Below are 7,048 nucleotides of genomic sequence, written 5' to 3' on the forward strand. Positions count from 1 at the left end.
TCAACTTGGACTTACGTTTGCTTGGAAATCTGCCCTTGCTAATATGAATCCAAACAAGATCTCCAGGTTCAAACCTGACCATCTTTCGCCCCTTGTTAACTTGTTTAGCATACTTTGTTGTTTTTCTCCTCAATATGTAGTCGAACCTGCTCATGTAGTTTCTTCATCAATTCTGCCTTTCTAATTCCATCCATAGATGTCCTCTCATCAATTGGAATATGAACAAGATCAATAGGAACACAAGGATTAAAGCCATAGACAACCTCAAATGGTGAAATTTTGTAGCCCCATGCACACTACGATTATATGCAAACTCCACAATCGGCAAACAAGTATCCCAACTCTTCAAATTCTTATGTATAACAGCTCGTAACAAAGAAGATAAAGTTCGGTTTACTACCTCAGTTTGTCCATCAGTTTGTGGATGACATGTCGTACTGAAAAGTAACTTTGTTCCAAGTTTCCTCCAAAGAGTCTTCCAAAAGTGGCTTAAGAACTTTGTATCACAATCAGAGACAATGCTTTTAGGAATTCCATGCAAACGAACAATCTCTTGAAAGAACAAATCAGCAACATGTACTGCATCGTCAATTTTCGCACAAGGAATGAAATGGGACATTTTGGAGAATTGATCAACCACCACCATTATTGAATCCTTCCCACGTTGTGTTCTCGGTAGTCCAAGTACAAAGTCCATGCTAATGTCCATCCATGGTTGCTCTGGAATAGGCAGTGGCATATAGAGTCCATACGCATTCTCTTTACCTTTAGCTCTCTTGCAAATAGCACATCTTTCAATCACCTTGTGTACATCCCGTAACATACTGGGCCAAAAAAAATGTTCTTTCAGCAGCTCATAAGTCTTCTTCTCCCCAAAATGACCACTAAGACCACCACTATGAGCCTCTCGCACAAGCAACTCCCGTAACGAACCTGAAGGAATACACATTCTGCCATTTTGAACAAGTAACCTTCATGCATGAAGAACCCATCACAAGCTCCCTTTGCACATTCGGCAACCACATTAGCAAAGTAGGAATCATTGGCATACTGATCCTTCACCTGTTCAAAACCCATCAGCCTTGCATTCAACATAGAGATCAGTGCATACCTCCTAGAAAGAGCATCAACAACCACATTAACTTGCCCTTTCTTGTACTTTATGACATAAGGAAATGACTCCATGAACTCCACCCATTTAGCATGTCTTCGATTCAACTTGTTTTGCCCCTTAAGATACTTCAAGGCTTCATGATCAGTATGTATAACAAATTCTTTAGGCAACAAGTAGTGCTGCCATACCTCCAGAGCCGAATCAAAGCATAGAACTCCTTGTCGTAAATAGAGTAGTTCAAACGCGCTCCATTTAACTTTTCACTGAAGAATGCAATCGGTCTCTTTTCTTGCATCAAAAACAGCACCAATTCCAACCCCGGAAGCATCGCACTCTATTTCGAATGTTTTAGCAAAGTCTGGAAAGTGCTAAAACTGGAGCAGTACACAACTTTTCCTTAATTATCTCAAAAGCTTTTCTGGGCATCTTCACTCCATCTAAACTCCTTCCCTTTTTTCAAGCATTCTGTCATAGGCAGCAACAATAGAGCTGAAGTCTTTCACAAATCGCCTGTAGAAAGAAGCTAAACCATGGAAACTCCTCACATCAGTGATACTAGCAGGTTTTGGCCAGTCTTGAATTGCCTCAATTTTCTCCTCATCAACTCTAACTCCCCTGCTAGAGATAATATATCCAAGAAACACGACACTTTCTTTACAGAAGTAACACTTTGTGAGCTTCCCATACAACTTAGAATCTTGCAAAGTCTCAAACACAACTCTAAGATGCTTCACATGATCGTCAAAAGCTCTTGCTATACACCAGGATGTCGTCAAAATATACTACAACAAACAGCCCAATATACTTCCTCAAAACATGATTCATAAGCCTCATAAATGTACTAGGCGCATTAGATAACCCAAACGGCATAACCATCCATTCATATAATCCCTGTTTAGTTTTAAATGTTGTTTTCATTCATCTCCCTCTTTCATTCTAATTTGGTGATAGCCACTCATCAAATCGACTTTAGAAAACAATGCAGCACCATGCAACTCATCAAGCAAATCATCAAGTCTGGGTATAGGAAATCGATACTTAACTGTTATTTTGTTTGATAGCTCGGCTGTCCATGCACATCCTCATGGTACCATCCTTCTTCGGTACAAGCAAAGTAGGTACGGAACATGGACTAAGTGATTCTCGCACATAGCCCTTCTCTAAGAGCTCACTGACCTGCCTTTGAATCTCTTTCGCTTCCTCTGGATTACATCTGTATGCTGGTCTATTAGGAAGTGAAGCTCCCGGCACCAAATCAATTTGATGCTCAATACCACGAATAGGTGGTAATCCTTTAGGTTAATTTCATCTGGAAACACATCTTTAAATTCTTCAAGTAATTCCTTAATCTGTCTTGGTAAGTCCAATCCTTCTACTTGTAGTAGTTGCTTTGCCCAGACCATGAAAACAAGCCCTGTTGTGGCTAATGCTTGTTTGATGTCTCCTTTTTTGGCTAACAACAGCCCCTTTCGTGATGTCACCTCCTTTTGTTGGCTTCGTAACTGATCCTCTCTAACTTGTTGAGAACTCAGTGGTAACAAGTTCACCTTCTTTCCATTCAGCATAAAAGAATAAGTGTTCTTTCGTCCATTGTAGGTCACATCCTTATCAAACTGCCATGGACGACCCAGCAACAAATGGCTAGCTGACATTGGTGCACGTCACATAAAACCTCGTCGTGATAGGTTTTAATGGAAAAAGGTACACTAACTTGCTTTGTCACCCGAATCTCCCCATTCTCATTCAGCCATCGCAAACTATAGGGTCTGGGATGTGGAAGGGTATTTAAACCCAATTTCTCCACCAAGGTAGTTGACGCAACATTAGTGCAACTTCCATTATCAATGATCATCCCGCACACCTTATCTCGAATCTGACATCGAGTATGAAAAAGTCTCGCGTTGCTCATCACTAACATCAATTTGTGCATTCAGAACCCGTTGAACAACCAACAAATCTCCCTTCACTGGTTCGAAATCCTCTTCTTGTTTCAGCCACTTGTACCTGATCTTCGTCTTCAGTTTCAACCTCATCTCCACTGATCAGCTCTCCATGATCCCCCATGCAAAATCATCACCCTTTTATTTGGACATTCCGAAGCAATATGCCCATGTCCCAAGCACTTGAAGCACTTGATGTCCCGAGACCTCCTAGGGTGTTGAGGTTCTGTCACCTTCTCCTTTCCCTTCAAAGAATCAGAACTGGTATTCCCCTTGCTAAACTCCACCTTCTCATCTCGTTTATGCGTGCTCCATGTTCGTGTAGGCGTAGAAACAGCCCTTGTCGCGCTTGACGTAGTTACACTAGTTCGGACACCTCCTCGTCTCTGCTGCCTCTCTACTCGGGTTGCAAGCTTTATAACTTCCTCAAGGAAGATGTACGGTTGTAACTCAACAACATTAGCTATATCCTTCCTCAACCCTCCAAGAAATCTAGCTATTGTTTGCTCTTGAGGTTCCATCAATTCACATCGAATCTGCAGCAATTCAAACTCTTTCACATACTCTTCCACAGTCAAAGATCCTGTCGCAAAGTCTGAAGTCTGATGTATAGCTCCTGTTTATAGTAATCAGGAACAAATCTCTTCTTCATCACTCTTTTCATAGTTGCCCATGTTGTAATCTCCTCCTCTCCATCCCTTCTCCTCTGAATCTTTACGTTTTCCCACCATAAAAGAGCATAATCTGTAAACTCAAGTGCTGCCACCTTGCACTTCCTTTCTTCAGAATATTCATACCATTCAAACACCTTTTCAACCTTCTGAATCCACTCCAAGTATTCCTCAGGTGAACTACTTCCTCTAAACGGTGGAATCTTAAGTTTAAGACCATTAGGAGGATTATAATTCTGCCTTCTTGGTCTGACCCTATCATCAGCCTCATCATCCCTATTTGGATCTTCGTCATCTTCTATAATATCATTTCGTGGCACCCTAAGTGCTTGCCTTGGTTGGGGTTGCAAATTATTTCTTTGCATCCTTTGCATAAGGGTATTCAACTGTTCACGAATTCCAGTCATCTCATCCCGAATCTCAGCATGAGATCGTTGTAAGCCCATGACCTGTGCCTGTTCCAAACTTAACCCTCTTGGCAAATCTTCTTTATCTCCAGCCATAGTTAAGTCTGTCAACCTCAATTCCAGCAAACCTTTCTTCTTGTTGTTGTTGTTTTTTTTGGTTCCTGTCTTAGATCACAACTGATGCTCTGATACCAGATGATGTGCCGTGAATGATTTGAAAATCGGCAACAATGATTCTAATGAAAAATGGATGAAGGATGGGTCTGGTTGTGTTGTTTTTCTTTTAGTATTTAGGCTGGATTGTAGTGATTTAAGGTAAATAAGATGGAGGATAGACTAGAATGATACTTTGATAAGTCGATCTGGACGCCACAAAGATCAATCTAGGATTTCGAAACGCCACACTCTTTGTGATTAAAGAGTGATAAGTCAGGTAGGGTTTCTTCACAAAACGAATTTGGAAGAACAGCTCTTAATTCTCTGAATTAAGTTTTTCAAAATCTTGGCTAAAAGTGTTTTATTTCATATTCTGATACATATTTATCTTTGGAACATCCCTCCAAAGTTAGGTGAATTCACATGACAGAAGTCAAGCCTAAAAACTAGACTTTTAATAAAGCAAGTAGACAAATTTAACTAACACACGTTTTTTTGTTGACATTTCTAAAACATATGCAGACGAAATTTAAAACAGCCATAACTTTTGACACAAAAGTCCAATGCACTCATGGTTGGACAATATAGAAAGATCACGTTCTGAACTTGAATTTTACCTACATAAATCTTGTTTTCACATGCATTGGATGACTTCAAATTCGGGTTCAAATCCATCTACTGTTCTGACCGTAAACAGCATCAATTCCTTCACTTGCATTATCAATCCAAATACAAGTAGCCCAGCATGAAAAGAACCATTAAGGGCTTTTCCCATCTCCAAGTTCCAATTGTAGGCAAATAAGCACCCTTGAACCAATTTCACACTGATTGCTAATTTTTAACTCCGACGCAGCTTCAATCATTGCAATTTGATTCGTCAAGGCCCGTTGTAGTTGTTTCGCTCTCGCTCTTGTCATTGGACCATCTGAATCCTCTTGCATATTAGATTCAGCTTTACGAGATGGATTATAATTCCCATGATGCACATCAGTTCTCTAGTGAATTTGTGATTCGCTGCCAAAATTGAGTTGTTTGCAACAAATTAGCATTCGTTGTCGAGATTGTGTTGTCTGTAGTCAATCAGTGTCCGTTGCTGAAAATATGTTGTCTACAGCAAATTTGTGATTTGCTGCTGAAACTGAGTTGTGTGCAGCAAATCAACATTTACTGCTGAAAGTGTGTTCTACAGCGAAATTGTAATTCGCTGTTAAAATTGAGTTGTCCATAGTGAATTAGCATTCACTACCAAAAGTGTGTTGGTAGCAGCGAATCAACGTTCCCTTCCAATGTTGTGTTGTCTACAGTGAATCAGCATTTGCTCCTGAAAGTTTGTGGTCTACTACGAATTTGTGATTAGCTGCCGAAATTGATTTGCTTGTAGCGAATTAGCATTGGCTACCAAAAGTGTGTTAGCCGTAGCGAAGTAGCATTCGTTTATGAAATTGAGGAGCCTAAAGTGAAACTGTTTTCGCTGCCAAATTGTGTGGCCTGTAGTGAACCCATTTTCGCTGCCGAATTGTGCGGCCTGCAGCAAAGCGGTTTTCACTATCAAATTGTGCGGCAAGCAGCAAACTAGTTTTTGCTGTCGATTTTCTACAATAGTGTAATATCCCCATATTCATGATAAAGCAACAATCTTATGTTAAATGATAAATAGAGTAATTGTGTGTGTGTTAAAATTTATTCAAAATTTCACTAAAATTTCGGCAAAGTCTCCCCTGTATCGGGAGGTCCCAAGTGATCAACATACAACTTGTTTACAACTTCTAATATCCCGCTTCTCCTAACTTAATTCAACAAAACATCATCATTCATGTCAACCACAATATTTATGATCTACATTGAACAAATTATCATTATGGATGGATGAAAGATATAAACATGCATACATGGAACATGGTTATACAAATGACATAATAAATTCTTCTATTCAAGTTAAACATCAATTATACAAATTAAAGTTATATAAAAGTTGTAATGTTACAAAATATAACATACTCCCTAGAACCTAGATTACAGAAAGTAAACATAAGCTAGAATCTACTATTGATGTGCATGCGATGGGTATTGAAACAAAAATACATATTATTGAAACATGAATATACAATATATAGCAACACAAAGATCCAACAATTTAAAAAGGCAAACATGCATTCATATTTTATTCACTTCTCCTTTCTAGTTTTCATTAGAAACTCTTTCTCCTTCAACTACTAAAAACCGTTTCCTATTCCATTATCAACCTCCATTCAATATTTCATAAGATCAACCATGATTATTTCTGCTTAACACATTACCGATACCAATTTCACGGGTATCTCCTTACACGGGATCCTAATATACATAAATGTATGCTAGCCAATACATGGTGACCCCCTTACTCGGTATCCTATCAACACTAATGTATGCTAGTCAATACATGTTGATCCCCTTATGACGATGACCAAAAGATTGATGTCTTCTCCCAAGTGCAGGAGTGTCGAAGTAGTAAATAACCCGGCAAGACCGGGGTCGAACCATAAAGAGGTTAATTATATAAATTATAAATAACAACAACAACAACAACAATAACAATAACAATAACAATAACAATAACAATAACAATAACAATAATAATACTACTAGTAGTAGTAGTAGTAATAAAGAGGACTTTGAGTTGTAAGATTATTGTGAAGATTAAACAATGATAAAAACAAATGTCAAGATTAGAGGATCCATTAATGCTACTTTAAACAAGTGTAGTATAAACTCTTATTACTC

This window comes from Populus alba, chromosome 4 (genome assembly GCF_005239225.2).
Source record: "Populus alba chromosome 4, ASM523922v2, whole genome shotgun sequence".
Taxonomy (NCBI): Eukaryota; Viridiplantae; Streptophyta; class Magnoliopsida; order Malpighiales; family Salicaceae; genus Populus; species Populus alba.